Raw genomic sequence first — 27,552 nt, forward strand, 5'->3', positions numbered from 1 at the left:
AGAGAGAGAGAGAGAGAGAGAGAGAGAGAGAGAGAGAGAGAGAGAGAGAGAGAGAGAATATTGTGGAACCTGTTTTATGTCCTGCAGTATATTCCCCTGTGACTTACAAATGTTCATTGCAGTCAATCATTGGTCTGGTTCAAGATATTTGGCTTCTGTAACACCAAGTACTGCAACCTGCAAGTGGCTTGGATAGCTCAGCTGCTCTGATACCTCTGGACTGTCTCACTGATGCCTTTGCCATCAGGGACAGCTCCACTGTGCTGCCCAAGCAAAGTGCCGGGCCTACTCTCCTGAGTACTGTAGCTGATGAGAGAGATGACCAGTTCATCCCCTTTCATAACCCCATGGTCAGCTCTCCTGACACTGCCTCAGGTGTCAAGAGGTAGGGGGGCCAAGTGCATCTCCACCCTGCCCAAGAAATGTCACACAGACCCTTGGGCTGGATCATCATCCATGACCCTACTACCAGGGACAAGGTGCAGGGCCTGCACTTTTTAGTGCTGCAGCCAGGGAGTGGCAGAGCCAACTCTCCTCCTCTCACGACTCTGAGGCCACTCTCTCAACTGGTATTTATTTTTATGAATCTGGATCACCTTACTGATATAATATTTTGCAGTTTAACCATTCTTTAGCAAATTTCATTTCCCATTAGGGCTGAATAAAATTCTGTTGTGAATATTTCTTCTCATTTTCATTATTCATACATTAGCTGATAGGCATCTAGATTGATTTTTCTATCATTGTGAAAAGGACAATAAACAGGAATGCACAATTATCTCATTCCTGACACTGGGCTTTCTTTACTCACTAACTTATTATATCCCATAGGGTCATTGTTGTCCATTTACAGGACAGCTACATTTTAACCCAAAACAAACAATAACAACAAAACAATAAAACAAAAAGCCTTTTCACCAAGGCATTGTTAGCACAAGCCTTAAACACTGAGATTGGGAGTCAAAGGCAGGTGAATCGCTGAGTTTCAAAGGTCAGAGTGCGTTTCAAGACAGCCAGTGTGACACAGAAATGCCATCTTCCAAAAAATCTTTTTAATATATGTGCACCTATCTATCTTTCTACCATCTATGTATGACTACATAAGCATATATCTATATCTACTAGGAGGCTTTTACAGTAGTAGATAAGTTTCCATATGAACTTTTTAAAAGGACTTTAGAGTTATTGATTTCTCCCTGTATTCACACTTCTATACTGATCTCGCATTCCTCAGCAGCCCAGTTTAATCCTTCCTACTCTATTAATCACTCTTATGCTTTCACATCATTGCTTCCTATCTCCTTTGAACAACCCTACTCCATAATCCCTTACTAAATTTATTTCTGTATTTATTTCTGTATTTCTTTATTTATCCTTTTTATGTCCTGACTGCAGCACCTTCTTCCATCCTTTTCTCCCAATCCCTCCATCACACCTCTTTCCTCCCATCCCCACTCCTTTTCTCTTCAGAGAAGAGGTTACCAATCTGCCTTGGGACATTGAGTGGAAGCAGGACTAAGGCAACTGAGATCTCCCATTAAGTCCAGATAAAGCATCCCTGCTTGGGGAAAGGGATCCGAAGAGAGGCAACAGTGTCAGTCAGTGACAGCTCCCACTCCTATTGTTAGGGGACACATATGAAGACCAAGCTGCATACCTGCTATATATGTGTAAGGGGACTGACTGGGTCCAGCACAAGCATGATCTTTGGTTGGTGGTTCTGTCTTTGTTAGCACCCATTGGCCCAGGTTCATTGACTATGCTCTGGGTCCCTTAATCTCCCCCCACCCCCGACACACACACATACACAATCCACATTCTTCTATAAAACTCCATGAGCTCTGCATAATATTTTGCGGTGGGACTCTGTCTCTTTCCATCAGCTGCTTGGTGAAACCTCTCAAAAGATGGTTATACAAGGCTTCTGGGGTTGACTCTCACCTAGGGTATAGGACTCAATTTGGGCAGGTCACTAGTTGACTATTCACGCAATTTCTCCTCCATTTTTATCCTTGCACACCTTGTAGGCAGGGCAAATTTTGGATTGCAGGATTTGGGGGTGGATTGCTGTCTGGCTCCCTCAACTAGAAGTCTTGCCTGGCTACAGGAGGGGGTCATGTCAGGCTCCATATCCTCTGCTGCTAGACGTCTCAGCTGGGGTCACCCCTATAGACTCCTGAGAATCTTCCCCATCCCAGCTCCTAGAGATGGCACCCTAACTCCTGGTGATTTCTGTTCTCTCTCTGAATCCTCTCCTTTCCCTGTTCTCCCCACATCTGATTTCCATCCCTGCTCCCTTTCCCACTACCTCTCCTACCCACTTCCTTCCTTCCACCCACCTCTGATGTCTATTTTATTTCCTCTTTAGAATGAGATTCAAGCATGTTTCCTTTGGGTCTAAGGATTTTAGCATGGTTATCCTGTTCTTTAAGGCTAATATCCAGTTTTAAGTGGTTACATACCATGTATGCCTTCCTGGGTCTGGGGTTACCTCACTTAGGATGATAATTTCTAGTTTTATCCATTTGCCTGCAAATTCCATGTCTTTGTTTTTAATTACCACGTAATATTCCACTGTGTAATTGTACCACATTTTCTTTATTCATTCCTCAGTTGAGGGAGATCTAGGTTGCTTCAGTTTCTGACTATTATGAATAAAGGTGGTGTGTATATTGCTGAGAAAACATCCTTGTGGTTTTGTGGAGTGTCTTTTGAATATATGCCTAGGAGTAGTATAGCTGGGTCTTGAGGTAGAACTTGTCCCAATTTCCCAAGAAACCACATATATATCTGCTTGATATAATGCTGACAATCAGTCATATATATATAAAGAAACCATATATATATATATATGGTTTCTTTCTTTTTTATTAGATATTTATTTGCATTTCAAATGATATTCCCTTTCCTGGTTTTCTCTCTGAAAACCCCTTCCCCCTCTACCCCTTGCTTACCAACCCACCCACTCCCACTACCTGGCCCTGGCATTCACCTACACTAGAGCATAGAGCCTTCACAGGACCAAGGGCCTCTCCTCCCATTGATGACCGATTGGGGAATTCTGTGCTAAATATGCAGCTGGAGCCATGAGTCCCAACATGTGTGCTCTTTGGTGGGTGATTTAGTCCTTGGGAGCTCTGGGGGTACTTGTGGGTTTGTATTGTTATTCCTCCTATAGAGCTACAAACCCCTTCAACTCCTTGGGTCCTTTCTCTAGTTCCTCAATTGGGGATCTTGTGCTCAGTCCAATGGTTGGCTGAGAACATCCACCTCTGTATTTGTCAGGCACTGGTAAAGCCTCTCAGGAGACAGCTATATCAGGCTTCTGTCAGCAAGCAGGTGTTGACATCCACAATAGTTTCTGGATTTGGTGACTGTGTTCGGGATGGATTCCCCAGGTGGGGCAGTCTCTGGATGGCCTTTCCTACAGTCACTGCTCTACATTTTGTCTCTGTAACTCCTCCCATGGGCATTTGTTCCCCCTTCTAAGAAGGACCAGAGTATCCACAATTTGCTCTTCCATTTTCTTGAATTTCACATGGTCTGTGAATTGTATCTAGGGTATTCCAAGCTTCTGGGATAATATCCACTTATTAGTGTGTGCATACCATGTGTGTTCTTTTGTGATTGGGTTACCTCATTCAGGATGATATTTTCTAGTTCCATCCATTTGCCTAAGAATTTCATGAAGTCGTTGTTTTCAATAGTTGAGTAACTCCATTTACTTCATTGTGTAAATGACCATATTTTCTGTATCCATTCCTCTGTTGAGGGACATCTGGATTCTTTCCAGCTTCTGGCTATTATAAATAAGGCTGCTATGAACATAATGGAGCATGTATCCTTGTTACATGTGGGTGCATCTTCTAGGTACATGTCTAGGAGTGATATTGCTGGGTCCTCAGGTAGTACTATGTCCAATTTTCTGAGGAACTGCCAAACTGAATTCCAGAGTGGATGTACCAGCTTGCAATCCCACTAACAATGTAGGAGTGTTCTTCTTTCTTTACATCCTCATCAGCATCTGCTGTCACCTGAGTTTGTAATCATAGCCATTCTGACTGATGTGAGGTGGAATCTCAGGGTAGTTTTGATTTACATTTCCCTGATGACTAAAAATGTTGAAAATTTCTTTAGGTGCTTCTCTGCCATTCAGTATTTCTCAGTTGAGAGTTTTTTGTTTATCTTTGTTCCCCGTTTTTAATAGGGTTATTTGGTGCTCTGGTGTCTAACTTCTTGAAGAAAATGTCCCCAATCTAAAGAAAGAGATAGCCATAAATGAATGAGAAGCCTACAAAACACTAAATGGATTGGACCAGGAAAGAAAATTCTCTTGTCACATAATAATCAAAACACTAAATGAACAGAACAAAAGAAGAATATTAAAAGCTGTAAGGGAAAAAGGCCAATTAGCATGTAAAGGCAGACTTATCAGAATTACACCAGACTTCTCAACAGGGACCCTAAAAGCCAGAAGAACATGGACAGAGGTCAAGCAGACCATAAAAGAATACAATTGCCAGTCCAGACTACTAGAGCCAACAAAAGAATTTACTAAAGCAAAAAACACGCACTGACTCCCATACAATGATAGTAGGAGACTTTAACATTTCACTCTTAGCAATAAAAGATCTTTTCCCAATCTGATGGTTGCTGTTTTGTCCTACTGACACTGTTCTTTGCCTTACAGAAGCTTTGCAAATTTTATGTGGTTCCATTTGTCAATTCTTGATCTTAGAGCATAAGCTACTGGTGTTATGTTCAGGAAAATTTCCCCTGTGCCCATGTGATTGAGGCTCTTCCCCACTTTCTTTTTTATTATTTTCAGTGTCTCTGCTTTTATGTGGAGGTCCTTGACCCACTTGGACTCAAGCTTTGTACAAGGATATAAGAATGAATAAATTTGCATTCTTCTACATGCTAACTGCCAGTTCAACCAGCACTATTTGTTGAAAATGCTGTCTTTTTTTCCACTGGATGGTTTTAGCTCCTTTGTCAAAAATCAAGTGGTTCATATCTGTATCTTCAATTCTATTCTATTGATCTACCTGCCTGTTACTGTACCAATACCATGCAGTTTGTTTGTTTGTTTGTTTAATTTTTTTTTTCAAGACAGGGTTTCTCTGTGTAGCCCTGGCTGTCCTGGAACTCACTTTGTAGACCAGGCTGGCCTGGAACTCAGAAATCCACCTGCCTCTGCCTCCCAAGTGCTGGGATTAAAGGTGTGCGCCACCACCGCCCGGCTGCAGTTTTTATCCAATTGCTATGTAGTACAGCTTGAGGTCAGAGATGGTGATTCCTCTAGGAGTCTTTTTCTTGTTGAGGATGGTTTTAACTATCCTAGGTTTTTTGTTATTCCAGATAAATTTGCAAATTGCTCTTTCTAACCCTATGAAGAATAAAGGAGTTTTGATGGTCATTACATTGAATCTGTAGATTGCTTTTGGGAAGATGATCATTTTTGCTATATTAATCCTGCCCATCCATGACCATGGGAGAGAACTTTCCATCTTCTGAGATCTTCCATTCCTTTCTTCAGAGATTTGAAGTTCTTGCCATACAGATCTTTCACTTGAATAGTTAAGAGTTATACCAAGATATTTTATATTATTTGTGACTATTGTGAATGGTGTTGTTTCTCTAATTACATTCTCAACCTGTTTGTGCTTTGAATAGAGGAAGGCCACTGATTTGTTTGAGTTCTATCCAGCTACTTTAGTGAAGTTTTTTTTTGTTTGTTTGTTTGGGTTTTTTTTTGGTTTTTTTTTTTTTTGTTTTTTTTTTTTTTGTTTTAAATCAGGCTCAGGTGTTCCCTGGTGGATTTTTTGAGGTCACTTAAGTATACTATCATATCATCTACAAATAGTGATTTCTTCCTTTCCAATTTGTATACCTTTGACCTCCTTTTGTTGTCTAATTGCCTTAGCAAGAATTTCCATTACTATTTTGAATAATTAGGGAGAGAGTGGGCATCCTTGTCTAGTCTCGGATTTTAGTGGGGTTGCTTCATGTTTCTCTCCATTTAGTTTGATGTTGGCTACTGATTTGCTTAATATATCATTTACTGTGTTTAGGTATGTGCCTTGTATTCCTGGCAGTGTTTGTGTATGTAGTTATGTGGCACAGGATTAGCTCCAGGCACAGAAGGAAACTGGAAGACTCCTGTCCCAGGCCGCTCCTAGGTTCCTGTGTCCTTAGGGTTCTGGGCAGGTTCCTCTGAGCAACAGTGGTGGTCTTACCTGTACTCACAAGGTTGTCTGCACTTCTGGGAGGCCAGCTGTTTTCTGGCACTATTTGGTATTGAGCCCTGTGGCAGAGGATTGGCTCCAGGCCGTCCTCATTTTTAATAGCAGAGTATTACTCTATTGTGTAAATGAAACACATTTTCTGTATCCATTCTTCTGTCCTGGGACATCTAGGTTGTTTCCAGCTTCTGGCTATCACAAACAAGGCCACTATGAACATAACCCTGTGGCATGGTGAGACATCTTTTGGGTATATTCCCAAGAGTGGTATTGCTGGATCTTCAGGTAGATCTCTTTGCACTTTTCTGAGGAACTTCCAGATCGATTTCCAGAGTGGTTGTACCAGTTTGCAATTTAGGAAAGTTTGGTTGTAAAAACAATAAAATTCTGCTGTGAATCTATCTATGACTGGACATTTTTAGTCACATTGCTTTTCAGACTATTTTGATCTGATTTATCATCCATCTGTTTAGGTAGTTGATCTGTTCTTGGTTTAATTTTATTGATTTGTATGAATTTATACAATTGTTCATTTGTTCTTAAATTTTATGTAGGGCATGTGTATTAAAGTATTCTTTTAGAATATTATGAATTTCTTTAGTGTTTTTGTAAAGCTTCCATTTATTTCTGATTCTGTAAATTTGGATTATTACTTTATTTGAATTACTTAGTTTAGTTATTATTTTTATATTATGTGTTTGGCTTTTCTTCCTTTTATTAAATATAGATTCTTTTCTAGTACAATATAATCCTCCCCTTTCCTCTCAAGCTCCTTTCCCATATGGGTTAAATCCCTTTCTGTGTCTCATTTGCAAAGAATAGGCTTCTAAGAGATAACAATAAAAATAACACAATAGAATAAAACAAAAACCATCATATCGAAGTTAGACAAGATGAGCTGAAAAAAATAAAAGAACCCCAAGAGTAGGCAACCTGGTAGAATTCTGTGCTAAAACGATCTGGTCCTGATCTTTGGGGAGGGGGGATTTTCATGAATGCTTCTGTTTTCTAGGGTTCATAGTTCATTTTAAATTGCTGATCTGTTCTTGACTTAAGTTTGATAAGTGGTATATGTCAAGAAAATCATCTATTTCTTTGATATTTTTAAGATGGTAGACAAGAGGTTTTTAAAAAATGTCCTTGTAATTCTTGTAATAATTGTCGTAGTTCTTGTTTTCCTTGGTTTCTGTTGTTATGCCCTCCTTTTTATTTCTGATTTTGTTAATTGAGATAGTTTCTCTCTGTCCTAGTTAATTTGGATGAGAATTTGTCTATCTTTTTTTTTTTTTTAAAGAACCAACTCTTTGTTTCACTGATTTTTGTAATTGATTTCAGTCTTATTTTTATTATTTGTTGCCTTCTATTCCTTTTGGATGTGATCTTTTCTTTTTTGCTCCAGAGATTTCAGGTGTGCTAATAAGTTGCTCATTTGAGCCAGGCAGTGGTGGCATATGCACATGGGAGGCAGAGGCAGGCAGATTTCTGAGTTTGAGGCTAGCCTGGTCTATAGAGTGAGTTCCAGGACAGTCAGGACTTTACAGAGAAACCGTATCTTGAAAAACAACAACAACAAAAAAAAAAACCAAAACAAACAAAAAAAATGTTGCTAGTTTGAGATTTGTATAGCCTTTGGTATTTCAGCAGAATATTCTGTAGATATGTTAAATCCATTTTATAAATAATTTAATTTTGACACATTTTCACTTTTTATGAGATGAGCTGAGTGTTTTGGGGGGACATTAAATAGAATCTATCAATTAGCTGATGTTAGTTTGCATACTTATATATTTAATTTCACTTGTATAATTTTTATTAAATTTTATATATCACAATTTGGTGCAACTATGTTTGAATTTTTATTAGTTCTTACTTAATTGATACCTTGATTACAATAAATCATCCCTCTTAATCTCTTCTTAATAGTTTTAGTTTGAACTCTATTCCATCAGATTTTTATTATAGCAATGACAGCTTGCTCCTTGCTTTAATTTGAAAGGAACACTTTTTTTTTCATCTCTGTTATCTACCTTTCTATTGCTGTGGAGAGAAACCACCCCGATCAAGGCAACTTATAAATTAAAGACTTTATTAGAGTTTACAGCTCCATAGGGTGATTCTATGACCTCAGTGTCAGTGAGTATAACAGAAGGCAGGCATGGTATTGGAGTGATAACTGAAAGCTTATGTCTGATACCCATCACAAGGAAGGGAAAGCTAAGTGTGGGAAGCTTTTGAAACCTCAAGACCCAGTGACATACCTCCTCCAACAAGGCCATACATCCTAATCTTTCCCAAACAATTCCAGCAACTGAGGTCCAAGCATTCAAATATGTGAACCTATTGGCACTATGATTAGTCATCCATGATACCATTCTTTCACTTTAAGGTGATGTCTATTTTTAAGGGTGAGTTTCTCATAGAAAACAGGAAGATTTGTTTTCTCTTGATACATTCAGTCAGCTTCTGTCTTTTGATTGAAGAATTGAGGTCATTACTATTAATGTTATTATTGAAACATGTATTTTAATTTTTACCATTTTATTTGTGTGCCAGCAGTACTTTGTGTTTAATTAATTATTGCTTCATTTATTTTCTGTCTAGAATATTTTGGCTATGCTTTTTCTTTGCTTCAGTTAAACGTGATGATTCCAACATGGTGTTTAGTGTTAGTATAGTACATACAGATTCTGACAGCCTCTTATGTCATAGAAATTGTTTTCTTTCTCCTTCAACTGTGACAGATATTGCAGCTTATGATATAGTGATGGTTGTTCATTCAGGGTCATTAAATTGAGTGCGTTATTCTAGGATCTATTTTCTTTTTAAGTTTTTTTTTTGAGAAATAAAGTATAATTCAATAAGCTTTTCATCATATGTGCCTTTTTTGTTTTTAATCCTTTTTCTTTGTTCTCTATATTTAGTATCTTAACTATGATTTGTTGTGTGGATTTTTTTTTCAGGGGAGGTTTTCTCAAGTTGGTGTTCTATGTGTTTCTTGTATCTGTTTAGATATGTTTGAGAGAGTTTTCTTCTATTATCTCATTGATCCATGCCATTGACCCAGGATTCTTCAACCAAATCTATGCCTATGATTTGAAGATTTATACTTTTCATGGTTCCCCATATATATATCAAGACTAATCCAGTTCACTAGATATGGGAACTGGCTACTAGGTAAGGGAATTGGAGACTGTGTGGAGGAGATGATCTGTTGGACTCACTTGACTTGGGCCTGGTGCAATGTATTTAGGGCTGTACTGCATTTGGAAGTTGGATATAAGGGAGGAAGAATTATTTCAGGTGATAGGAGAAGGAGCCTGTTTTGATGTGCAGGAAATGTGTCCTAGCAAAAGCCCAGAGATTATAATAGCACCTAAAAGTCAATATTTTTATGTCCCAAGTAACATATTTGCTTATTTATTATGTTTAAATATCTGCTTTTGTGGACATATCCTAAAAAGAAACCTTGGTTATTGCCCTCTGGGAACTCAATCCAAACCTGGGAAAATTATACAAGAAACTAGAGGCTATACAAAAATCTAATGAATTTTGTATAGTATACTTACCTAGAATGTATGTATGAATACTCTGAAAAGAACCTAAAGCATAAGAAATAAGTATGTATTAGAAACTCAGAACTATCTTACCACTATTACAATATTTATAACTTTGTTTTACTTTATGACTTTAAGCTATTTTTAGTTTTATGTTTCTTTTGTCATGCTAATTACAAATATGTGATATGAGCAAGATTTTCATCTGAACATCATTTGTTAGAAGTCATAATAAGAACTAAAAGATTCATACAAGGTCTTATACAATACAAATGTTCAGTTTTACAAATTTATTTTGAAACAATTTATAGGTATAAATGAAAAGATGAGAAAGTGATACAGAGAGGGTGCTCTGTCATTTCCACAGTATATTCTAGAGTTGGTCTGCCTAAGCTTTAGGAAGCTCTTTTAGGAAAAAAACAAAAAAAAAAAAAAAACAGATTGCTTAGAAGCATGCAAACTCTATATCATGAACAGGAAAAATGTGGATGCAATCAAAGTGGCCCAAGGACTTTACTCCAGGAAATCTGATGATATTGTCTTCTCAAATGAGTCTAGAGTATGTCTAGTTGAAAAAATAATTAACTATGATATGCATATTTACTATTTAATATTTGCATAAATATATCTTACAGATTTTTTTAAAATTAAGTAAAATGGGATTATGAATTGTGGTCAGTTTCCCAGTGGAGATAGCAAAAGTGAGGTTTGACCCAATATGGTGTCAGGTAAGATAAGGCTTTGCTGAGAGAAGCTTCTGTCTCAGGATTGAGATGCAGTAGGTTCCCTTTGAACATATGATACTTTATATTATTGAACATTTTAAAATATAAAATGGCTAGCTTCCTACATAGCTGAGGGGTGTAGCTTTTGTTACAATTTGAACTGGATGATCATTGGTGCCTCTTTCACCTCTTAATTTTTATTATCAAGCAATCTAGCTCTTTTTAATTTGGTGAGCTGTGAAAATTACAGAGTTAATACTCAGTTGAGCCTACTCCTAGTATAAATTATGGAAGAACAAATTCTTTTGACCTGTTGCTGTAATCCTTAATTAATTAATTAATTTATTTATATTCAATGCACTGCCCCCCTTTAGGTCCCACCCTCCCTGAGACCCTCTCCCCATTACCCTCTCTTTCTCCTCTGAGAGGGGCCCCCTCAGGTTTCCTCCACCCTGGCACATCAAGTCTCTGTCAGTGTTATCCATATTTATAAAGGCTATAAATTGCTTTCATAATATATTAATAGTCCAGACCTTATAATGGTTTTGTCTGATGAAGTTATGTTAAATAAGAGAAATTGACATAGAAAAACCTGAAATCATATATTTCACAAATTACATTGTATAATGAAATCTAGTGTTGTCAAGTACTATTTAACCAACAATAGAACGTTTAAGGCATGTAACTGAAATGAGTTTGCTAATTAGATGCAGCATTTTATAAATGTTAATCACCGATTCTGCAGAACCAGAGAGCATCTTTTGATCTCAGTAATCACTTTAAAAGGCCATAAAGCCATGCAATTCCATTTGAGTTTTGAGGTTCAAAATTGAATCAAGAGAAAAAATAGAGTTCTTAATTGTTCTTTGATGTTATTTAAGCTAGTAATACTATGTTTTTATAATCATGCTATCCTCCAGACTGCTGCTTGTCAACTTTGTAATGTAATCCAGAATTAGGCAAGAAAAAATAACATAGATGTTTGGTTTCAATATAATGCAATTAATAAAAATGAATACAATAGGTGGGGAATTTAAATTTATTTTTTTAAGTTACTATTATGGAAGAAATTGTGAGAAAGGGTAACCTTCACTCTTTCCTGGATAATCCACCTATAATCTCAACTATGATGATACTATTTTGGAGAAAATACTACATTGGTAAAAATGAATTAAAATTAGAACTCTACCTATGCAAGCAAGTGGTTATATAGTATTTAGCAAACAATCAAACAGTGTCAGGGAGCCCCCATGGGACTGATTCTATACAGTAAAATAGAGCTACATTTTCAAACCTAGTGATTCGTAAATGATACCTAGAATTCAATTTGTAAGTCTGGTAAGTTGGCTCAATGAGGGTACTAAAATACATATGGTAAAAGGAAAGAACCGACTTCTGCAAGCTGTCTTCTGATATCCACATGCCCACTATGCCATGTGTGAGTATTTATGTATGCAGATGCATGCATGTCTACAAATGCATAAACACAGACACAGATACACACACGGGGAGAGAGGTGGGGGTGCACATACAAATAAATGCACAAACATATATAAAGTAAAAATTTTAAAAGACTTTAGCTTGAAAACACTCTGAATTTTAGACTTCTCAACATTCTGTACATCAGAGAATCAGACATATATTTATTAGTTCTTTAGGTAGACTTAAATATTAATAAAAGCCAAGAGACCCATTCAAAGAGCATTAAAAATGTTGCTGACAGTATTTATTTTGAAATCATATCTAATCAAGATTTTTAGAAACTTTAAACTGCAATGTGGAGACAGAAAAATATCAGCTTGGAGCAATGGCAGAGATATTAGAGCTATTTATCCATACTTTAAACTTTTACCAAGTGGCTTTCTTTTTGCAATTTATAGAATGAAAGCAGTGAATACTTAAGAAGAAAAAAAGAAACTTTAATAGCCGAAAACTGGCAAGGTTGGAGAAAAAATAGGAAAAACTAAAGTTCCAAAACTTACAAGGCCTTGTTGTTTAATCATTGTGTCTAGTAATTTTTAAAAACTGGTAAATTTTAGCAAATTTATATTGAAGAATTAATGTAAATCTGTTGTAGCAGAGGACTGGCTATAGCCTTGCCTCTGAATGAAAATCCTCCTATTTAGCCTCCTTTATTCTTGAAATTACAGGCACTCACCACAATGCATGATTTCCAAATAGACTGCATGATACAACAATATGAGATAAATTTTACAAATGCAATAGTCATTTTATATCCCAAACGAAATAAATTTAAGATCTCATATTAACATTAAAAAGCAACTATATATCATCCTCTCAATTACTACCAAAAAGTATGAATGCAAGCCAACTTCCTTTGTAATTTTAGATGTAAAAAGGGGACATGAGTAAAACAGCAGTAAACACTCTTTTCCTGGTGATGACAAAGGTCAGGGATGCAATCCTGCCAAACTATCACATGCAGTGAAGAAAAACTCCTAGGAACCTGGATTTATCATTCCCAAGTTATACAAATCTTTGCTTTGGAACAGAACTGGTTCTAATATACTTGCTGAAGCCTTTATCAATTTGCTTGGCTGTGATTTGAGAATGTTTCTTTCCAAGAATATTAGGAAGATTCAAAATTAAGTATGTCAGAAGGTGTGGGGCATTGGGCTCTGCACAGACAGGCTGGTCTCCAGTTGAGCTGAGGTCTGAACCCTGAGGATAGTGATAATTCACCTTCATGACATGGTAGGTGTTCCCTTATGCTCCTGGAACTCTGGCCCCTGCCTAAGTTACCGGCCCCCACAGCCCCCACAAGAGAAGCATGGTCAGTAGTCACATAGGCAATGGCCCAAGCTTCTGACCTTCAGGCTAAACTCCTCCCCAGTTACCTAGCAACAGTAAAGACCATTAAAAAGGACTGTTTAGCCCCACCTCACTCTCTTACCTCTCAGTCCTTTGTTCTCTTACCTCTCACTTCTCTCACTCCTCTTTCCTTTCTCTTTGTCTTCTCCTCTCCTTTCTCCTCTCTCTTACTCTCTTTCTCTCTAGCCTTTCCCCCCTCTTTCTCTCCCTTCTCTCTTTCTCCCTGCATTTCTATAATAAAGCTCTAAAACCATAGAGAGTCTCTGAGCATCAAGGCCCACTGCACTTGGAGGATGGGTCAGGCTTTCTCCTAATGAGACATTTCTAATCTCCCGTTAGAAGGCCTTCCTGTGCTTCAGTCAAGATCTGCTATGCTCACTCTCACAGGTGTTAGGAACTTCTTCCCTCATCCCTCTCTCTTATAACCCTGGGGCTTTAGCAAGGTAGCAGTGGGGTTCACCGGGGCTTTAGCAAAGTAGCTCCAGGAATCCCAGGTAGAGCTGCCCCTTGGCCACCCCCTGAAGAGTGGGTCAGAGGCTTGAATGCCCACCCAGGGATGAGTGGAAGGTGTTTGGCAGCTCTCCCACATCGAACAGACCAGAGAATAGGTAAAACTCTGGCAGGGCATGGGTCTCCCCCCCCCCCATCCCCAGGGTCCCCTTTTTAGTTCCCAACAAGAAGGGAAAAACTCATGCACAGATAGAAGCTGAGAATATAAATACTTTCTAATATCTATTATTTTGTATTGATTCAAGATTCTTAAAAACTGAGGCCATTTCCAGTATACCATAACATTATTCCAATCAAAGAAAAGCCTCAGTAGCCCATTGTTACTTTCCATTCTCTTGACATTAGAGATCTTGCTAACATACGTGGCTGACTGGGAAACAAACAAGATGTGTATTTTGGGACAACAGTCAAATAAGAAATAGAAGCCAAATAGTGTTTTTAGGTATTTGGCTGCCTGAATAGAAACCATGGAACAGAGCACAAATCAATATTGGTAGAAAAGTATAGCTGCATGTTGAATATAGCTGAGCATATCATGAAAATATTGTACATGCTATTTAAATGTGCAGGCAATTCATTACTGTATTTAAAAGAGAAAATACAGATTTGAAATGATAATTGTTTCAATGCCTAGATATTTGAATGTTTCAATAAAGATAAATTACTATTAAAATCATTTAAAACATTTACTTTAAGTGTTTTCTAAGTACTTTTAATAATTGAAAGAAGAACACACACACATTAATGAAAAAAGATCATGAGAACATCAATACAGGGAGAGTAAATTGGATTGATCAACACGATGCTGGTCAAGATGATAGTAGAAATTGTATAAAAACATAGGACTGCAAAGAAGAAAAAGAGTATTAGAGGCCAGTATGGTACTGTCTACCAATCTTGATGCATGTCTGAGTTCCTGAACTCACATGGCAGAAGTAAAGAACTAAGTCATGTTAGTTGTTCTCTAACATCTACACATGTGCTCTCTCTCTCTCTCTCTCTCTCTCTCTCACACACACACACACACACACACGAATAGATAGTTGGATAAATAGATATATCCATCAGCCCTAAAACAGCTCAGCTCTAAAAACATATCCTCTTTCATTAATATCATTGGTGAACTTAACACATAGTTAAATACTATCTAAGTGCAGAAGTAAACTTCAATTTATGTCTATGCAAGTTATAAATTGAAGGAAATATATTTTCTATTAAACAAAAAATTTAGGACCTAGGTTTCTTGCAGTTAAACAGCCCCTCAACAATAATACAGGGGATATTAACAGAAGAACAGCATCCCAAAGTGAATACTTTAGAAATGTCTGCTGAAGACTATCTTCCTAAGGCTAGCTGCTGAGCTGCTAGCAACTCATCTATCCATGACTTCATGCAGCATGGGCATCCTTCCTGGATCAGAAATCATTACCTTTAATGCTGCTAATTGTTTTTCTGATGTTCTGATGAATACTTGAGAAAACAACTTAAAGCGAGAAAATATCTAGTTGGTTCATGGCTTCAGAGGTTCATGGCTGGATTTCTACTTTGGGCCTGTGGCGATGAAGAGCACATGACAGCAATAAGATAAGACAGAGAAATGCAGTCATTTTGTGTTTGCTAGGAAGCAGAAAGAAAAGCAAAAAGAAGTCAGGGCCACGATAGACCTTTGAAAATACATTTTAGGATACATTTCATGCAACTAAGGCCAACCTTTCATAATTCTACCAACTCTCAATAATCTAATAAAATTTTAATCTACTATACATTAAATCATTGATTATATCACATCAATAGGTGTGCTTTATCCATTTCTTAGTTTATTTTCAACCCATTCAAGATGACAGTCATGATTAATCATACAGTAATACAGACATTAATGATAGGGTTACTGAATGAGAATTCTGTAAGGGCAAAGATGTGGACTTTTCTTCAGTTGTAGAAACCGAATGTAGAAGTAGATGATGAGAAACAGAAAAGTGACCACAGGAAAGTCTACTGAAACTCTGCTCCATCTTTATTCCTGTGCATCTTGTAGGCAGGACAAATTTTGAGTCAAAATGTTTATGGATAGATTGATGTCCCCACCCTTCATTGGAAGTCCAGCCTGGCTACAGGAGGTAACCACTTCAGTCTCAGATAGCGTCACCCCCATAGGCTCCCAGAGCCTTATCTGTCCTAAGTTTCCAGCTCTTCAAAGAGATACACCCCCCCATGATTTCCATTCTTTCTCCATATTCCCCTTCCTATCCCCATTCCCTTCCCTACCCTGTCTTCTACCCAGTTCCCTCTCTCCAGCCATCTCTGGTGAGTATTTTATTTACCCTTCTGGGTGAGATTCAAGTATCCTCTCTTGGACTCTCCTTGTTACATAGTTTCTTTGAATCTGTGGACTGTAGCATGTTTATCCTGTACTTTATGACTATTGTCTATTTGTGAGTACATACCCTGTGTGTCTTTCTGGGTCTTAGTTATCTCACTCTAGTGGTTTGATTAGGTTTGGCTTCAAACACATAGACTAATGTGTTTGAATGTTTGGACCACAGGGATTAACTCTATTAGGAGGTGTGTTCTTGTTAGAATAGGTGTGGTCTTATTGGAGAAAATGTGTAATGGTAGAGGTGTGCTGTGAGGCCCACTTCTACCCAGTGCAGATGAGGGAGTCTGCTGCAGCCTTTGGATCAATATATAGAACTCCACAGTCTTCCAGCACTATATCTGCCTTGACAATGTGATGCTTCCCACCATGATGATAATGGACTAAACTTCTAAAACTGTAAACCAGTCCAAATTAAACGCTGTCCTTTATAGGAGACCGGGCGTGGTGGTGCACACCTTTAATCCCAGCACTCGGGAGGCAGAGGCAGGTGGATTTCTGAGTTCGAGGCCAGCCTGGTCTACAAAGTCAGTTCCAGGACAACCAGGGCTACACAGAGAAACCCTGTCTCAAAAAACAAAAAACAAACAAACAAACAAACAAAAAAAGAGTTGCCTTGGTCATGATGTCTTTTCATAGCAGTAAAAACCCTCACTAAAACACTCACCCAGGATGATATTTTCTAGTTCCTTCCATTTGCCTGAGAATTCTATGATGTCTTTGTTTTCAATAGAATTAAATGTTCCATATCATTTTTAGCCATTCTATGGTTGAGGATCATCTAGCCTCTTTGCAGCTTCTGGGTATTATTAATAGTGCTGCTAAGAACATAGTTGAGCAAGTGTGCCTGTAGTAGAGTGAGACATCTATTGGGGACATTTCCAGGAGTGGAATAGATGAGTCTTATGGTAGAACTATTTTCAATTTTCTAAGAAACTACCAAATTGATTTCCAAAGTGGTTGTATACGTTTTATACCCACTAGCAATGGAGGAGTGTTCCCATTCCTCTACATCCTTGCCAGCATGTGTGGTAACTTGAAATTTTGATCTTAGCCTTCTAATGGGTGTAAGATGGAACCTCAGAGTTGTTTTGATTTGCATTTTCCTGATGACTAAGGAAGTTTAACGTTTCTTTCTTTCTTTCTTTCTTTTTTCTTTCTTTCTATTTTTTTTTTTTGAGGACGAAAGACTTTATTATTGTTCATTCCATTTTAGGAATACAGTCTAATGTGTTAATATGGACACAAGTTAGCAGCAGGAAGCTCAGGAGGGATAAGAAGTAAGACTGGACTATAAAAGCCTCAAGGCTCATCACCAATAATCATTTTCCTTCATCAAGGTTCTTCATTCTAATGGTCATGAAGTCTTCAGAATCAACACTATAAACTGCAGACCAGGTATTCAAACAGGAAGATAGGGAGGTCACACATGCAATGATGAAAAAGTGATTAACTTTTAATAGTATTAAGGTAGAAACTGAAGTTTATGTTATAGGAAACTAAAATCAAGATTGTTTACTTACAGAAATCATAGTGGTTATTATTCTGTTATATACTAATTCAGTAAAGAAATTTAACAGTTATGAGGAATTGGAGTATCAATTTATGGTTACTTTGCTAGAATAAACCATTTATGAAAATAATTAGATTCCATTTGATAAACTAATACATCATGCTTACAAAAAAAGGATAGTAAAGTATACTATCAGGAGATAAGTATAAATTGACTATAAGAAAATAGTTTCTAAAATTCCTTGAAATGTCATTTTGATAGCTTTATCTCTTATATGTAGAAGTCTCCTTAATTCTTCAAGACATAGTTCAAAACACACATTTATAATGATATTTGCATTAAAGCTTAGTATATTATCTTCTTGATATACTTTTGACCTTTAGTAAAAGTTTTACTTTACTTTTTGTTGTTGTTTTATTTATTTGTTTAATCTTCTTTTAGAGTCCAAACTTTATCTCCCTCCCAGGCACCCTCTGACTGTTCCACATCCCACACCTTCTCCCCCAACCACCATCTCCATGAGTATGTGCCCAGCCCCACCCTTGCCCCCACGGAGACCTTCCCACCCCCTGGGGCTTCCAGTCTCTTGAAGGTTAGGTGTATCATCTCTGACTGAGTCCAGACCCAGCAGTCCTCTGCTGAATATGTATTGGGAGCCTCATATCAGGTGGTGTGTGCTGCCTGGTTAGTGGCTCAGTGTCTGAGAGATCTTGTAGTGCTGGGGGTGGGGGTGGGGCGAGGTTTGTCCAGGTTAGTTGAGACTGCTGGTCTTCTTATAGGGACATTATGAGTTTTGCAGGCAAATGGATGGAACTAAAAAATATCATCCTGAGTAAGGTATCTCAGACCCAAAAGGACATGCATGGTATGTACTCACTAATAAGTGGATATTAGCCAAAAAAGAAAATGTACAGAATACCCAGAATACAATCCACAGAACTCAAGAAGATTAAGGAGTCCAAATAAGGACTCCTCAATCCCGCTTGAGAGGGAGAAGAAAGCAATCACTAGAGAGAGGAGGAAGGGAGATGGGTAAGAAAGGGGATAAGAAGGAGAAGAGGCAAACATGATCAGGTGTTGGGTAGGTGGGGGGAACAGGACTGAAGCCCTGAAGGCCAGGAGAAAGAATGGAAACAGGGAACACTGGAAGGTAGGAGGGAGGGGGACTCATGGAATATACCAGAGATCTGGAAGGTGAGAGACTCTCAGGACTCAAAGGGAAGGACCTTAGATGAAATGCCCTAAAGTGAGGAGAGGGAATTTGTAGGGTCCACCCAGAGACAAAACTTGAGAAGAGCCTGAGGAAAAGAAAGTCCAGCAACAAGCCCAAATTGGGATCCAGCTCAAGGTGAGGCCCCAAGACCTAACCTATAGTTATGCTATGGTGTGGTCCTATAAAGGGGACTATCATGAATGCCCTCCAAAAGACCCAATAAGCACCTGAAAGAGTCAGATGCAGATATTTACACTGAACCAATGGACAGAAGCTGAAGACCCCTGTGGTTGAATTAGGGAAAAGCTGGAAGAAGCTAAGGAGGAGGTTGACCATTTCTTTAAGTGCTTCTTGGCCACTAGAGATTCATCTGTTGAGAACTCTGTTTAGCTCTTTTATCTAGTTTTTAATTAGGTTATTTGCTTTGATTGTGTCTAATTTCTTGATTTCTCTATATATTTTGGATATTTCTTTTTCTGTCAGATATGGTAAAGATCTTTTCCTATTCTGTAGACTGCTGTATTGTCCTATTGATGGTGTCCTTTGCCTTATAAAAACTGTTTAGTGTTAAGAGGTCCTATTTGTTAATTCATCTTAGTGCCTTAACTATAGCATTCTGTTCAGGAAGTTGTCTCCTATGCCAATGTGTTCATGGTAGTTCCCCACTTTCTCATCTCTTAGATTTAGTGTGTCTGGTTTTAAATTGAGATCTTTGATCCACTTGAGTTTTGTTCAGGGTGATAAATATGGATCTACTTTCATTTTTCTACATGCAGACATCCAGTTAGATCAGCACAATTTGTTGAATGTACTTTTTCCATCATTTTTTCCATCGTATGATTTTGTATACTTTGTCAGACATCAAGCCTTTGTAGTTTTGTGCATTTATTTCTGTGTCTTTGATCCAATTTGATTGATTAAGCAGCCTGTTTCTAAACTAATACTATATAGTTTTTATTAATATTGCTCTTAGTATAGCATGAAATCAGGTATGGTGATACCTCCAAAAGCTCTTTTATTGTACATGGCTATTTTAGCTATCATGGGTTTTTTAATTTTTCCATATGGAGTTAAGAATTGCTCTTTCGTCAGGCATGGTGGTGCACACCTTTAATCCCAGTACTCGGGAGGCAGAGGCAGGCAGATTTCTGAGTTCGAGGCCAGCCTGGTCTACAAAGTCAGTTCCAGGACAGCCAGGGCTACACAGAGAAACCCTGTCTCAAAAAACAAAAACAAAAACAAAACAACAACAAAAAAAGAATTGCTCTTTCGCTCTTCGTATCTCAGCTGCCTCGTGGTCAGGAAGTCATGGAGGAAGACTAGTGCCTAGTATTTGCGGAACCTGAAAACTTCCTTAAGCTGCAGTTGTAGTGCTGGTCTCGTAGGACATTCAGCAGGTGACCCTGTCACCTTCCAGGTCTCCATATGGTCAGCCAAATCTGCATAACTGTAAATCAAACACTAAGAGCCTTGGATGGATAAAGGTCAAGGAGAGTATAAAAAAGGATCCAGATTTATTTACTTGACACAAGTCCCTGCTAGTCAGTGCCAGCTCCAGGTTCCCTTGGGCACAAACTCTGGATGGTCCCATGGTGTGCAGAGGACTCTCCACACAATCTTTGGATCACTGGTGAAGGGAACACAACATTGGTTCCAATCCAATTGTGACGGGCCTGTGACAGCAGGAGCAAGGACACAGGAGCCCTGCCTGACCAGCGGCTCACATTCCTCCTGATAGGTACTGGAATACCTTGGTTTCAAACACACCAGACAGGCCCCCGCCAGTCCTCAGAGGAGACACCACTTACAGGCGCAGTAACACACCCAGGATTTAGGATTCCAGGATCCCAGAATAACAGAAGCTTCGTCATATCAGGATCTCAGGGTCTCAGAGGAAGCTTGACTGCCAAGAACTCTGATATATCCAGAATCTCAGGTTCACAGGAGCCCAGAATCACAGGATCACAGATAAAGGTGGACTCTGAGGAATCCTGAATCAACTGGGATTATAGGAAGGACAGGCTCCAATCATATATATTGAGGGCAGCAAGCAATTGAGAAAATCAGATGGCAGGAGGCAAGCTTAAGATCAGAAGCACAGAAACCAAGGTTACTTGGCATCATCAGAACCAAACTCTCCCACCATACCGAGTCCTGGATACACCATCACACCAGCAAAGCAAGACATGGATCTAAAGTCACTTCTCATNATGATGATGGAGGACTTTAAGAAGGAAATACAAGAAAACACAGGTAAACAGCTAGAAGCCTTTAAAGAGGAAACACAAAAATCCCTTAGAGAGTTACAGGAAAACACTACCAAACGGGTGAAAGACTTGAACAAAATCATCCAGGATGTAAAAATGGAAGTAGAAACAATAAAGCAATCAGAAAGGGAGATAACTCTAGAGATAGAAATCCTAGGAAAGAAATCAGGAACCATAGATGCGAGCATCAGCAACAAAATATAAGAGATGGAAGAGAGAATCTCAGGTGCAGAAGATTCCAAAGAAACCATGGACACAACAATCAAAGAAAATGCAAAATGCAAAAAGATCCTAACTCAAAGCATCCAGGAAAACCAGAACTCAGTGAGAAGACCAAACATAAGGATAATAGGAATAGATGAGAATGAAGGTTTTTGTTTGTTTGTTTGTTTGTTGTTTTTCTCAAGACAGGGTTTCTTTGTGTAGCTCTGGCTGTCCTGTAGACCAGGCTGGCCTTGAACTCAGAAATACACCTGCCTCTGCCTCCCAAGTGCTGGGATTAAAGGCATGTGCCACCACTGCCTGGCTGAGAATGAAGATTTTCAACTCAAAGGACCAGCAAACATCTTCAACAAAATTATAGAAGAGAACTTTTCTAACGTAAAGAAAGAGATGCCCATGAACATACAAAAAGCCTACAGAACTCCAAATAGACTGGACCAGAAAAAAAAAATTCCTCCCAACACATAATAATCAGAACAACAAATGCACTAAATAAAGAGAGAATATTAAGAGACTAGTCCGCTGTGGTGTGGAGGCAGCGGCAAGCCATTTTTGGGGGAGGGGGCGGGCACAGAGTCAGGGCGAGCAGAGGTGCAGGCGTTGGCAGAGCGGAGCAGACGCTCCCCATAGGGAACACGCTGACCTGTTGCTGGTCCCCCAATGCCAGTCCCAAGCTGGGCCGGCGCTGGGGCTGGCAAAGCCTGACTAAGAGTCTGAGGTCTACGAGGCGGCAGCTGGGGACGAGGTTGCGGTAGCGCCAGCACCCGCTGCAGCCATGGAGCCCGCTGAGTTGGATTTCAGAGCCCTCGAGGGCCACCACCTGCAGCATCTAGTTTTGGAATCAAACTCTTCCAACCACCCGAGGGCAAGCACAATTTTCCTCAGCAAATCTCAAACGGATGTGCGTGAAAAGAGGAAGAGCAACCATTTAAACCATGTATTTCTAGGGCAGCTTACTAAAAAGTATAGCTCATGCTCAACAATATTTCTAGATGACAGCACAGTCAGCCAGCCTAACCTTAGAATCGCAATAAAATGTGTGACCTTAGCAATATATTACCACATAAAAACAGATGCAAATAAATCCTTGGACATTTCTCACAAGAGAGAAAGTTCCAGAGGAGTACTTTAAGCATGACCCTGAATACAAATTTATTTACACTTTTGTTCCTACGCTTTTTAGTGCTGCACAGCTGACAGCAGAATGTGCAATAGTGACGTTGGTTTACTTAGAGAGGCTCCTAACTTAAGCTGAGATCGACATTTGTCCCACCAACTGGAAAAGAATTGTTCTGGGAGCCATTCTTCTTGCCTCCAAGGGTTGGGATGATCAGGCTGCATGGAATGTAGACTACTGCCAGATCCTCAAGGACATTACGGTTGAGGACATGAATGAGATGGAAAGGCATTTCTTGGAGCTACTCCAGTTTAATATTAATGTTCCTGCCAGTGTTTATGCCAAATACTACTTTGACCTTTGCTCCTTAGCAGATGACAACAACCTGGACTTTCTGTTTGCTCCTCTCAGCAAAGAAAGAACACAGAACCTAGAGGCCATTTCAAGATTGTGTGAAGACAAATACAAAGACTTTTGTAGAGTTGCTATGAGAAGATCTTTAAGCACTGATAATTTCATTGGTATTCAGCACTCTAATGCCATCCTCTCTTAAGAGAGAGACTCGAGGAGTAAGAACACCAGGGACTCCTCATAGACAGTCTGGAGCAACAGCACCTCTCCTGATCAGAGAGCAGCAGAGGTGGGACTCCACGGTATGCGAAGACCTCGGATTCAAGAGACTCTGGACAGTGACTGCTGACTCCATAGGAAAGAATGGGACCTTGTCAAAGCAACAACTCTCTGTCCTTTGTAATGTAAACGGTTACAGAAACCACTCCACAGCAAAAGCGCTGACTACACAGATACTGCTTACCATGTAGGCCAATGGGTGTGAAATATGTGAGGTTTTTAAATTGTTTCAATTGTTAGACTTTTGTTTGAGACAGGGTCTTACATAGCCTGGGCTGGCCTCAAACTAAGTATATGATTGAGGCTGTCCTTGAACTCCTGTCTTCCTGCCTCTACCTCCTAAATGCTGGGATTACCATGCCTGGATCAGATTTTTAGACTTTAAAGATACTAACCATATAACTTGTGGCCCTAGCTATATTTGTAGCAGAGGATGGCCTAGTTGGTCATCAATGGTAGGAGAAGCCCTTGGTCCTGTGAAGGCTCTATTCTCCAATATAGAGGAATGCCAGGACCAGGAATGGGAGTGGGTGGGTTGGGGAGCAGGGGGAGGGGCAAGAGGATAGGGGATTTTTGGAGGGGAAACTAGGAAAGGGGATAACATTTGAAATAAAGAGAATATCTAATAAAATTAATAAAAAATAATGGCTTTTAAGGTCTTTAAAATTTTGTTTTGGAATTTTGATGGGAATTGCATTGAATCTGTAGATTGCTTTTCAGTAAAATATCAAGTTTTATTATGCTAATCCTACTGATTCATGAGCCTGGGAGATCCTTCCATCTTTTGATATCTCCCTCAATGTCTTTCTTCAGAGACTTGAAATTCTTGTCTTAGATGTTTTTCCCTGGTCGGTTAGAGTTACACCAATATATTTTATATTATTTGTTACTATTGTGAAGTGTGTTGTTTCCCTAATTCCTTCTCATTTATTGTTTGTATTAAGAAGGGACTATTGATTCTTTTGAGTTAATTTTGTATTCAACCATTTAGCTGAAAGTGTTTATCAGATATAGAAGTTCTCTGGTAGGATTTTTGTGGTCACTTATGTATACTCTTCATCTGCCAATAGTGATACTTTGACTCCTTCCTTTTTAGTTTCTATTCCCTTAATCTATATTGCATAGATTTAGAGAGGGTGGATAGCTTTTTCTTGTTCCTGATTTGAGTGAAATTGTTTTAAATTTCTCTCCATTTAATTTGATGTTGGCCATTTGTTTGTTATATATTGCTTTTATTATGCTTATATATGCACCTTGTGTCCCTGATCTCTTCAAGATTTTTAACATGAAGGGGTGTTGGATTTTGTGAGAGGCTTTTTCTGCATCAAATGTGATGACCATTTAGAGAGACTATCTTATGTATTGTACAGATGAATCTCCTGTCTATTCAAAATCTGTGGCCTATACAAAAGATAGATAGATGGTAGGACATTCAGGGGGCAGAAAGAATTCTGGGATAGTTTCAGGTATGGGAAGAGTAAGTAGGGGAAAGGTGAGGACACATGGTACTTGAGCAGAGGTAACCAAACATTTGGCAGAATGTAGATTAATATAAATGGGTTATTTGAAATTATTAGCTAGTCAGAGAATGACACTAGCTAAATGGCATAGGTATTTGTTAATATATATATTTTGAATCTGAGTCATTATTCTGACAGCTTCCAGTGGGAAGAAAACAGCCTGTCTTAAGTAGGCTAAGCAAGTCATATAGTGCAAGCCAGTAAACAGTATTTTTCTATGGTTTCTGTATCAGCTCTTACCTCTAGTTCCTTTCCCTGCTTGAGTCCTTGCCCTGACCTCCTTCAGTGATAAACAGAGATAAAGAAATAGAAGTGTAGTTAACCCTTTCCTCTCCAAGTTGCTTTTGCCATGGTGTTGCAATAGAGCAACTGTAACTGTAACAAAGAAAATGAATATATGTATTTATACACATTTATATAGCAGTAAACTAAAAACAAGAAAATGTGTACATGTAGATACACACACGCACACACACACCATAGAACCAAAAGCAAGAATGGGAACCAGACCAGGCTACCTTGAAGACGATATCACCATACTGCATTTGAAGGAACTGCTAAGCATGAAAGTGTGTGTGTGTGTGTGTGTGTGTGTGTGTGTGTGTGTGTGTGTAGAAATTTAGCTGCATTTATTTCAAAGAAATAATTGAATGCTGAGAGAAAATTCAAAATAAACCACACACAAATTCCTTAGTTTTCTAAATGTGGTCTCTGCATTGTTAAAGCCACTTATGAAAGTAAAAAGGTAGTAATAAAAATAAAACGAATTGTTAAACAAGTTGATGGGAGTAATCATAATACAACTATCTCCTTTTATTATTTTTGTTGTTTCTATTTTTTTGTGGGGAGGGAGCAAGATCTCACTTTGTAAGCCAGACTGTCTACACATTGTCACATAGTCTAATCTGGGCTCAAACTCAAGCTCTTCTTCCTTGGACACGTAAGCATTGGGAGTGGAAGTGAACACAGCATGCTATATCACTTGTACTTTTTGTGTTTTTATTAATCCAGGTCCTGTGAAGAAACATAACTAGCAATATATTAAGGCCTCCCTTATTTAAAACATTTTCTTTGTGTGTTTACAGTTACCTATGAGCAACTGTAGACCATAAGCATTACACTTAAACATTGTAAATAAAATATTTCAGACAGTTTAAATTTAGGGATAATCTGAGTATCATGAATAAATCTTTACCATACACAGAAGTCAAATTTTCCTCTCTCACATTTGTACTATGCATATACTGCTTAGTCATTAAATAAAACATAACCAAATACCCCTTATTTTACTTCATAGTTGTCCCCAAAATTTGGACGAATAGTGATGCTATCAATTCAGATATTTGGAAGAGAAACTAGAAACTACTTCCTTTATTTGTAAACGTCATACCTGGAGATAGCAGCTTAGAACACTGGCAATTCTTCTAAAGGACCTAGAAGGTTTGATTCTTAGTATTCACATGGCCATTCATAACCATCAGTACCTTCAGTTGAATTGGATTCTATGCTCTCTTTTGGCCATTATGGTACCAGACATGCACATATATACATTCAGGCATAACATTCATATACATAAAATTATCTTCTAATATATTAAAAATAGAATGCTATATTCATTGAATATGAAAAGTGCACCATCATTCACATGACTTAATCTCACCACATACCATGTCATCACAACATAAATACATGATATTCATGTAATTTTAATTCCAGTGAGTTATAATAAATTATACTATATTATGGTAATTACAAAATCACACACACACATACACACATATATATATATACACATATATACACATATATATATATACACACACACACTCATGGTTTTAAGTATATAATGGATGTCCAGAAACATATCTCCCTGAAGAAGAAGATCTATCACACACATGCAATGAGATGAATGGATTTGGCTTACATAGATATAAATGCTAGCAAGTCTGAAATTTATAAACAAAGGACTAGGCTATAATTTATGAGGGATTAGATATAGTCCAGGTAGGTTGAAAATTTAAAAATTTCAAAGCACATTCACTAGTTCAAATTCCTGCTTCTTTATAAAACCTTGGTATTTTTTGTTTGTTTGTTTGTATTTTTGAGACAGGGTTTCTCTGTGTAGCCCTGGCTGTCCTGGAACTTGCTCTGTAGACCAGACTGGCCTCAAACTCAAAAATCTACCTGCCTCTGCCTCCCAAGTGCTGGGATTAAAGGCGTGCACCACCACCACCCAGTAAAACCTTGGCATTTTGATAGGAGTACTTCAACCAATTGGATGATCGCCACACTATGACGATTATGTTTCGTCTAGTCTATTAATTTAAATGTTAATAAGATTCTCCTTCTATCTCTCCACCCATCATCATCAGATCTGCAGATCCTGGACCATATAGAACTGCAGATCCTGAAGCATAAAAACTGCATATCCTGAACCATACTGACCTGCTGATCTGGAAGCATACAGTCCAAGGATATCCTGTGTCTCACACCACGAAAATTTAGGTTAACCCTCCTCCAAAGACTACAACAGAAATATCCAGGGACCAAGGCCACGCAGATGGCCAAAAACCCTCAAAAGAACACAATCAACAAAAGCCAAGGCTATGGGACACCTTCAGAGCGCAGCTACTCTATGACAGCACGCAAGCCCTGGGTATCCTAACATAATTGACACCCAAGAAATAACTTTTAATCCACTCCTATGAAGATGATAGAGGACTTTAAAGAGGAAATTAACAAGTCCCTTAAGGAAATACACAAAATACCATCAAACAGGTAGAGGTTTAAACAGGAACAAACAAATCCCTTAAAGAAATATAGGAAAATA

General features: G+C 38.5%; 1 pseudogene; it reads left to right on the forward strand.

Annotated features, from left to right (window-relative positions):
• The window catches only part of LOC110289976, a 51,914-nt pseudogene extending 28,789 nt beyond the window's left edge, over positions 1 to 23,125 (forward strand).
• Positions 23,126 to 27,552: the final 4,427 nt, after the last annotated feature.

The sequence above is a fragment of the Mus caroli genome, chromosome 2 (genome assembly GCF_900094665.2).
Source record: "Mus caroli chromosome 2, CAROLI_EIJ_v1.1, whole genome shotgun sequence".
Taxonomy (NCBI): domain Eukaryota; kingdom Metazoa; phylum Chordata; class Mammalia; order Rodentia; family Muridae; genus Mus; species Mus caroli.